The sequence below is a fragment of the Vespula pensylvanica genome, chromosome 18 (assembly GCF_014466175.1).
Source record: "Vespula pensylvanica isolate Volc-1 chromosome 18, ASM1446617v1, whole genome shotgun sequence".
Taxonomy (NCBI): domain Eukaryota; kingdom Metazoa; phylum Arthropoda; class Insecta; order Hymenoptera; family Vespidae; genus Vespula; species Vespula pensylvanica.
The window spans coordinates 1,894,508-1,901,157 of NC_057702.1; the positions used below are offsets into that span (position 1 = coordinate 1,894,508).

Here is a 6,650-nt window from a genome sequence, read left to right on the forward strand (position 1 = left end):
ATTCTATTGGTTGTGCGAAAATTTTTCCTGCACATCTGGATTTGTAATAGGATAGCATGATATGCTAGGAGGTGGCACGTGGAATCACGTCAATATCTAGTAATTTATTTATTCTTTGTAATGAAATACTAATTTTTGTTTTGGTATTAATTATTTTTATCCGCAACCGAGTTTGTCTCTAGAAAACGGTTTTGTATAAAAGTACGGATAATTATAGGGATGGTAGTATTTATAAAAAACACAATGTCTTTTTATTTTACACATTTATTTTCACTTTTACTATAATATACATAAAATATGTTGTATTTTTTGTTTAATTTATATGTACGATAAACAACTATTTTGATTTATTACATTATGGAATTATATACATTAATTCTACGTTTATTTCAATTCTCTTGAGTATGTTCCAGTCTGTTTTCTGATTATTTGGTGATGGCCGATGATTTCCAATTATTCACATCCTTTGAATAAGATTCTTTTTGATTTCCAATTCTTCTCACATCTTCTTATATTTCCAATTCTGCCCATTGTTTTGTCAAGTATTTCTCTCGATGACTGCTTTCTCGTACTAAAAAAATAATCATATATTAGTAACAAATATATATCATTAATATATATCAAATAATATTCAATTACTAGTATTGTTTCGTTAACTTTGTCGAATTTCTTTAAAGATCTTTTATTGCTTTTTTCAATTTATATTGTGCACTTTTTACCGAAAGTAAAGAAAAAGGAAAAATATATAAACAGATTGACGGATTGATTTATAGATACATAGAAGGAAAGATGAGGTATTAAACAAAAAGAAAGTCACTTACGATTTCATAAGAATTTTCATGTTCAATCGCTTATCGTGAATAAATAGTCCATTATTTTAAGAGTCCGAAGCTCTTTGGCACGTTAACGATATGGTGTTTACAAAGTCCAGTTAGACCGCATATCGATATACGAGAAACCACTCACACACACGGTGGTCCTTATGACTAATAGTCCTGCGGCCTTTTGGAATATCGTTTCAAACTCGATACTTTCGCTTCTCTTTTGCTCCTCCCACTTACACGCCATAAAAGAAACAACATTGTGAATGAGAGAGAAGGAAAGAAAAAGAGAGAGAGAGAGAGAAAGAGAGAGAGAGAGAGAGAGAGAGAAAGCCACTGACCCAACACGATGGGGAAGTATTCGGCTCTTAATATGAAAAGAAAAAAAGAAACAAAAATGACGAAACGAAAAAATCCTAAGCCATAAAACACCTGCTGGAAAACCATCGTCGACTTGTTATATTCTTCCCCTTCTTCTTTCTCTTTTCTTTTTCTCTTTCTTTCTCTTTTTTTTGTTCAAAAACAAATTATATTCTCGACAATCATCTTTGATTTCTATAAATATTCGCAGTAAAATACTGTTTAAAAAAATATGAAATAAAAAATAGAATTCATATAGGAATTTAAAAATAAATTACATAAATAAGTACGTACATACGTGATTAGATCTAACGCGATTATATTTAACATAGGTTTCTCGAAATAAATCATAAATAATCGTTTTCAAAGAGCAGATAAATATTGTTAATCCCATAACGAATTACCGGATGTTAAATGAAGTAGATACTTACCGTGGGTTGATATAGTGAGACAGTTTATTTGTTACCTTATATAATAGTATTGTAAAACCCACTCAAACTATTCACATAACTCTTAGTCATCGTAAAACCATAAAAAAAATATGTCGGATATCATTATGCTATTCATCAAAATTCTTTAAGTGATATCAAATGAAAATGAATTAATTATTTTCGCATAGCTTTCGAAGTGCAATCAGTCTTGAAATTTTTTAAACTAACTTTATGATTTAATAATATGAAAGACAAAAAAGAAATGTTCTTAAAATGTTCAGAAAAGTAGTAATCGGATCCTTCAAATAAAATTCTTTGTATCGATAACTCGGTATTTTTTAAGAATAGCTCAAACGATTCGAAAAAAGAAAAAGAAAGAAAAAAACAAAGAGTCGTTTCTTAATTTAAAATTAAAATAAAATAGTTTTATAAATAATACTTTTCCTCTCTATCAAATTAGATAATTTATATTTTCTAATAATTAACGTACGATTATGGAATTAGATTTGAGAATTGAAATGTGGAATGTTGGATTCGAAGTCCCACGCAAGTCGAATGCAAAGTATTACCTCTTAGTCTGCCCACTGCTGTCTGCTATGTTAATTGCGAGACAATGGCGCCAACAGGAAGAACACCTATGTATATATGTATTTATACGTATGTATATGTATGTGTATGTATATATATATGCACGTGTACATTGAAATCACTACAGACAAGACACCGAATCTTACGATCGAACGGAGGCGTTAAACTACTCTTGTTGTACATTTATTATCTCCGACCGATGAAAGCAAACTGTTAATACTGACGTTAGATCGAGATGTCACGTAATGACGGGAGCTTGCATGTTATATGTACAATAACGATTAGAACGAATAAATATCTCTATTTGCTTCTATTCAATGACGAAACAGAAACTACCATTTGAAATATGTATTTCTATGGGATCTTTTGCTTTTTCACGAATTTTTTACGAAACTTTATCACGAGAAAACGCGATTGCTCTGACAATCATATTAATAAAAATGATTATTTTTATATAATGTTTATTAAAAAATTATTTTTATGTGCAATATTAAAATGTGATTATCATATCTAGATATTGAAAATTTCTATTTTATTTTCAACGAAAAGATTTATTAAAAATGATGACTACGTTCGTTATAAAAATTTATTTAGAAATTCGAATAGTTGTTTTTTCGTGAAAAGGAAAGAAAAACTTAATAAGGATTTTTCTATATAGTCCTCAAGGGATTTTATTGCGCTATTATAAAGAAAGAAAGAAAGAAAGAAAGAAATAAAAAGGAAAAGAAATTATAAAAAGTTGCACGTGCCTTGAGAAAAAGTTTCAAGCTTATCGAAAGGTTTCTTTCGGCAAGAAATCCTACGTTTTGTTCGTTTCTATCCAATCGAGATAATGTTTCCAAAGCGTACATTCGTTCCTGTCGGAACGAAGAAGCCATTGACACTGTCAGTGAAAAGAAGTAAGTACCCTACACTCGAGCCTGACAAAGTTAATTCTCTTCGGTCCTAAGTGCACGTTGCTGCAAACTGTCATCGTCAATGCCAAATAAGTAAGTACGCCTCTGGGTTGTTAGTTGTTCGATTGGATTGATGTGAACTACTTTAACACGATTTCTTTATCAAACGATATTTCTGTATTTACTATTGTTATTTATTCGATACGAATATCAAAAATTTTGTATACATTATAAATGTAACAAGATTTATAAGTAAAAATGTAGAAATTTTATTTTTATTTTATTCATAATATTATTAAAATTTAATTATTATTTGTTTTACATATTTTTTCAAAATTAAATCATTCTCTCTTTCTTCCCCCCCCCCCTCTCTCTCTCTCTCATCTAATTGACAGCAAAGGAATTTTACAAGAATGACAAAATATTAGATAATTACTAACTTTTTGCGTATCCATACAAACGTTTAACCCAGTCAAGTATAATTAATATCTTCTTGCACAGCAACGGTAAGAGAGAAAGAAATAAAAGCGGTAAAAGAAAGAGAAAAAAAGAGAATATATAGCTCCTTCTCGTGGTAATTAAATCATTAAAGTCAATTCCTAACGAGTTCTTACAAAGCTCGAAGTACCGGCGCCCGGGACAATCGTTTCTACACGATCGTCGAACGGTGTTTCGCGAACGCGATCGATTTATCTTATTCGTCGAGGCCACTCGAGTCCCACGTTCGATTATACGTGCATGCGTGACACACGAACAATTTCAAATCGATTATCGATGCACGAATTTCTTTCTCATCCGGCATTACATATCGAAAATTAAACGTATTTATAAATTAATATTATGTTTTCTTTCTTTTTTTTTTCTTTAAGTTAATCCTTCGCGATCGCTAATTCTTTTTTTTTCTATACGAACATTCGACTTTAAATAAAATATTTTTAATTGCGAATAAACAATCGAATTTAATCGATGTGTAATTTAAGTGAAAATATTCTTAAGAAAATTAATATAATTTCCTTTTCAATCTCAAATAAAAATATTGAAAATCTGACAAAAGTTCTTGGATGAAAATTTTCTTTTTTTCATGATTTTTTAGACTTGTTAATTAAGTAGTGTAGTTCTTTAATAATCAGACTTACAATTTCATTTTAAAATTTACTTAAGAACTCATAACAAGAATGATCGAATTTAAAAATCGTACGGACAGTTTTTAAAAAAGGACAATTCGATTTTTAAACTCGACGATTCGAGCGAGCCGAGTAGTAGAAGAAAAAAAAAAACAGAAAAAGAAAAGAAAAAAAACGAAAGAAAGATTGTACCAATCCAAATCAACGTAAACTCGAAAATTCGTCTTAAAAATATTTTTCTTAAATATTTTTTTTTTCGAAGAGGATTCTCGAAAGAGAAATGCAAGGTGTAATTGCATTCCGCAGATAATCGAGTACGTGCATTGTGTGACAGAGTCACAACGAGCTCGTAGAAGAAGAGAAAGAAGAAGAAGACGACGAAGAAGAAGAGGAAGACGAAGATGAAAAAGAAAAAGAAAAAGAAAACGAAGAATATGAAGAAGAAGAAGAAGAAGAAGAGCCGTATAAGAGGAGTTTAAAGCTCACAATCGGCCGTTCCTATGGGACTTATGGGGTCTTGGCTGGTTGTAACAACAAGTGGTTCTCAGGACGATAAGCCGACTTGCTACCACCACGACTACTTTTCTAGGAGAAGAGTTATAGGTAAAGATAAACCCTGACACACGACTTAGTACCTTACTATACTCAACTATAGAGTGAACGCTCGAACGTGAACAAAGATGTCCATTATATATATGTATATATATATATATATATACACATCATTGGAAAAAAAATATTTTTTCTTCTTTCTCTTCTATAATTTTTATAAATAATATAATTGAAATTATATTAGAATAAATATTATTATTATTATTATTATTATTATTATTATTATTATTATTATTAGTTTTATTTGATTGATAGAGATTAGAAGATTTTTATGATAAAACATTCTTGTTTATTATAATAATGTTTATTATAATAATGATTAGTAAGGTTACGAAAAATAATAAAAGAAAGAAGAAAAGAAAGAAATAAAAAACTTTTTATTTTTATGAAAGTACCATCCTTCTTTTTCTTTTTTTGCTACAAAATACGAGGAAGAAGGAAATGGATGTCTTTCGAAGCGTTACTTTAATTGCCAAGCCCGAGAAAGGGTCACACGGTCCTTCTGGCATGACTCGTGGATTCCTTTCAAGCACAGAGTTCCTGTCAACTCGCTGACACCTTTACAACAAAGTCTATCTTTCTTTTCTCTTTCATGCGAACTGGCATGAATATTTAACTGCAAAATTTGCTAACAACTTTTACAAAGAAATATCATCTTAATATATGATAAATGATGACATTAAATGAATTAAATAAAATGTGATAAATAAAATAAAACATAAGTCAAATATAAAATAACAAATTCTTTTCCCTAGCATAAATCGTAACAATATATATTTGTAAATTTATTAAAAAATATAATATAAATCAAATAATATGATGTTTCCGATATGAATCGAAGTAGAAGTTGAAGAAATCGAAGAAGGGAAAAGAGGAAGAAGAGAAGTAACTATATCGGAACATACAAGTATGTTTCTTTTCTTTCGTGTGGTCGATCAAGAGAAAGAGCAAGTAACATGCTCGAGCACTGATCTTATCTCTCCATCGTTGCGATCTTATTTACATTAGCTATCCCGACACGAGCGATCGTATTAATTAACAGTAAGGATATATCCTGAAGCTCAACCAACAGATACACAAGATAGAGAAAAAGAAAGAGAAAGAAAGAGAGACAGAGAGAGAGAGAGAGAGTAAGAAAGATATAGAAAGACTTGATAGAAAGAGTTAGAAAGCATTAATCTGCTTAGGTATTAGAAGACGTTTCTTTCAAGCAGATATCTTGTAAAATTTCTTTCTCCATCTCTCTCTCTCTCGAAAATGAACGTGAAATTAATGGTCAGTGAAATAGCTGTTCGTCGTTCCCGGAAAAAGCACGCAAACGCATGTATCTTGCTCTTTCCAGTGGAACGATCATTCTAAAAATAAATTCTCTTAAAGCAACGCTGCCATTGCTCTAAAGCCTGTAATCACCTTCCTTTTCATTACCCATCGAATAATAATATCCCATATAATCGATCGATCGGAAAATCTTTATCTACGTTTTACGAGAATCGATCAGGTAACTCTCATTGAAAATTTCATTTTACGAACGACATTTTTCTGTCCGTGTGTGCGTATATGTGTATATATAAACGTGAAAATATTATAATTAAAAATAATTAGAAATATCTCTTTTTGCTTCTTGTCTTCTCTTTGGTTCCTTTTTTTTTCTTTTTTTTTTTTTTTAATGAATCAATCGAACTTTCTTTCATTAAATCGATAAGTAATAATTTAGGAATAAAACGATTAAATATTCGAACTCGAATATTATTAATAATTATTCAAATGACTCGACAAGCAATATTTTGTTAGATTAATACTTGAGAATTTTTTTTTCTT

General features: G+C 30.0%; 1 protein-coding gene across 1 annotated transcript in view; it reads right to left on the reverse strand.

The window, feature by feature from the left end:
* LOC122635624 (laminin subunit alpha-1) overlaps positions 1 to 6,650 on the reverse strand; it is a 93,401-nt gene that overhangs the window by 76,401 nt on the left and 10,350 nt on the right. The window lies entirely within an intron of this gene.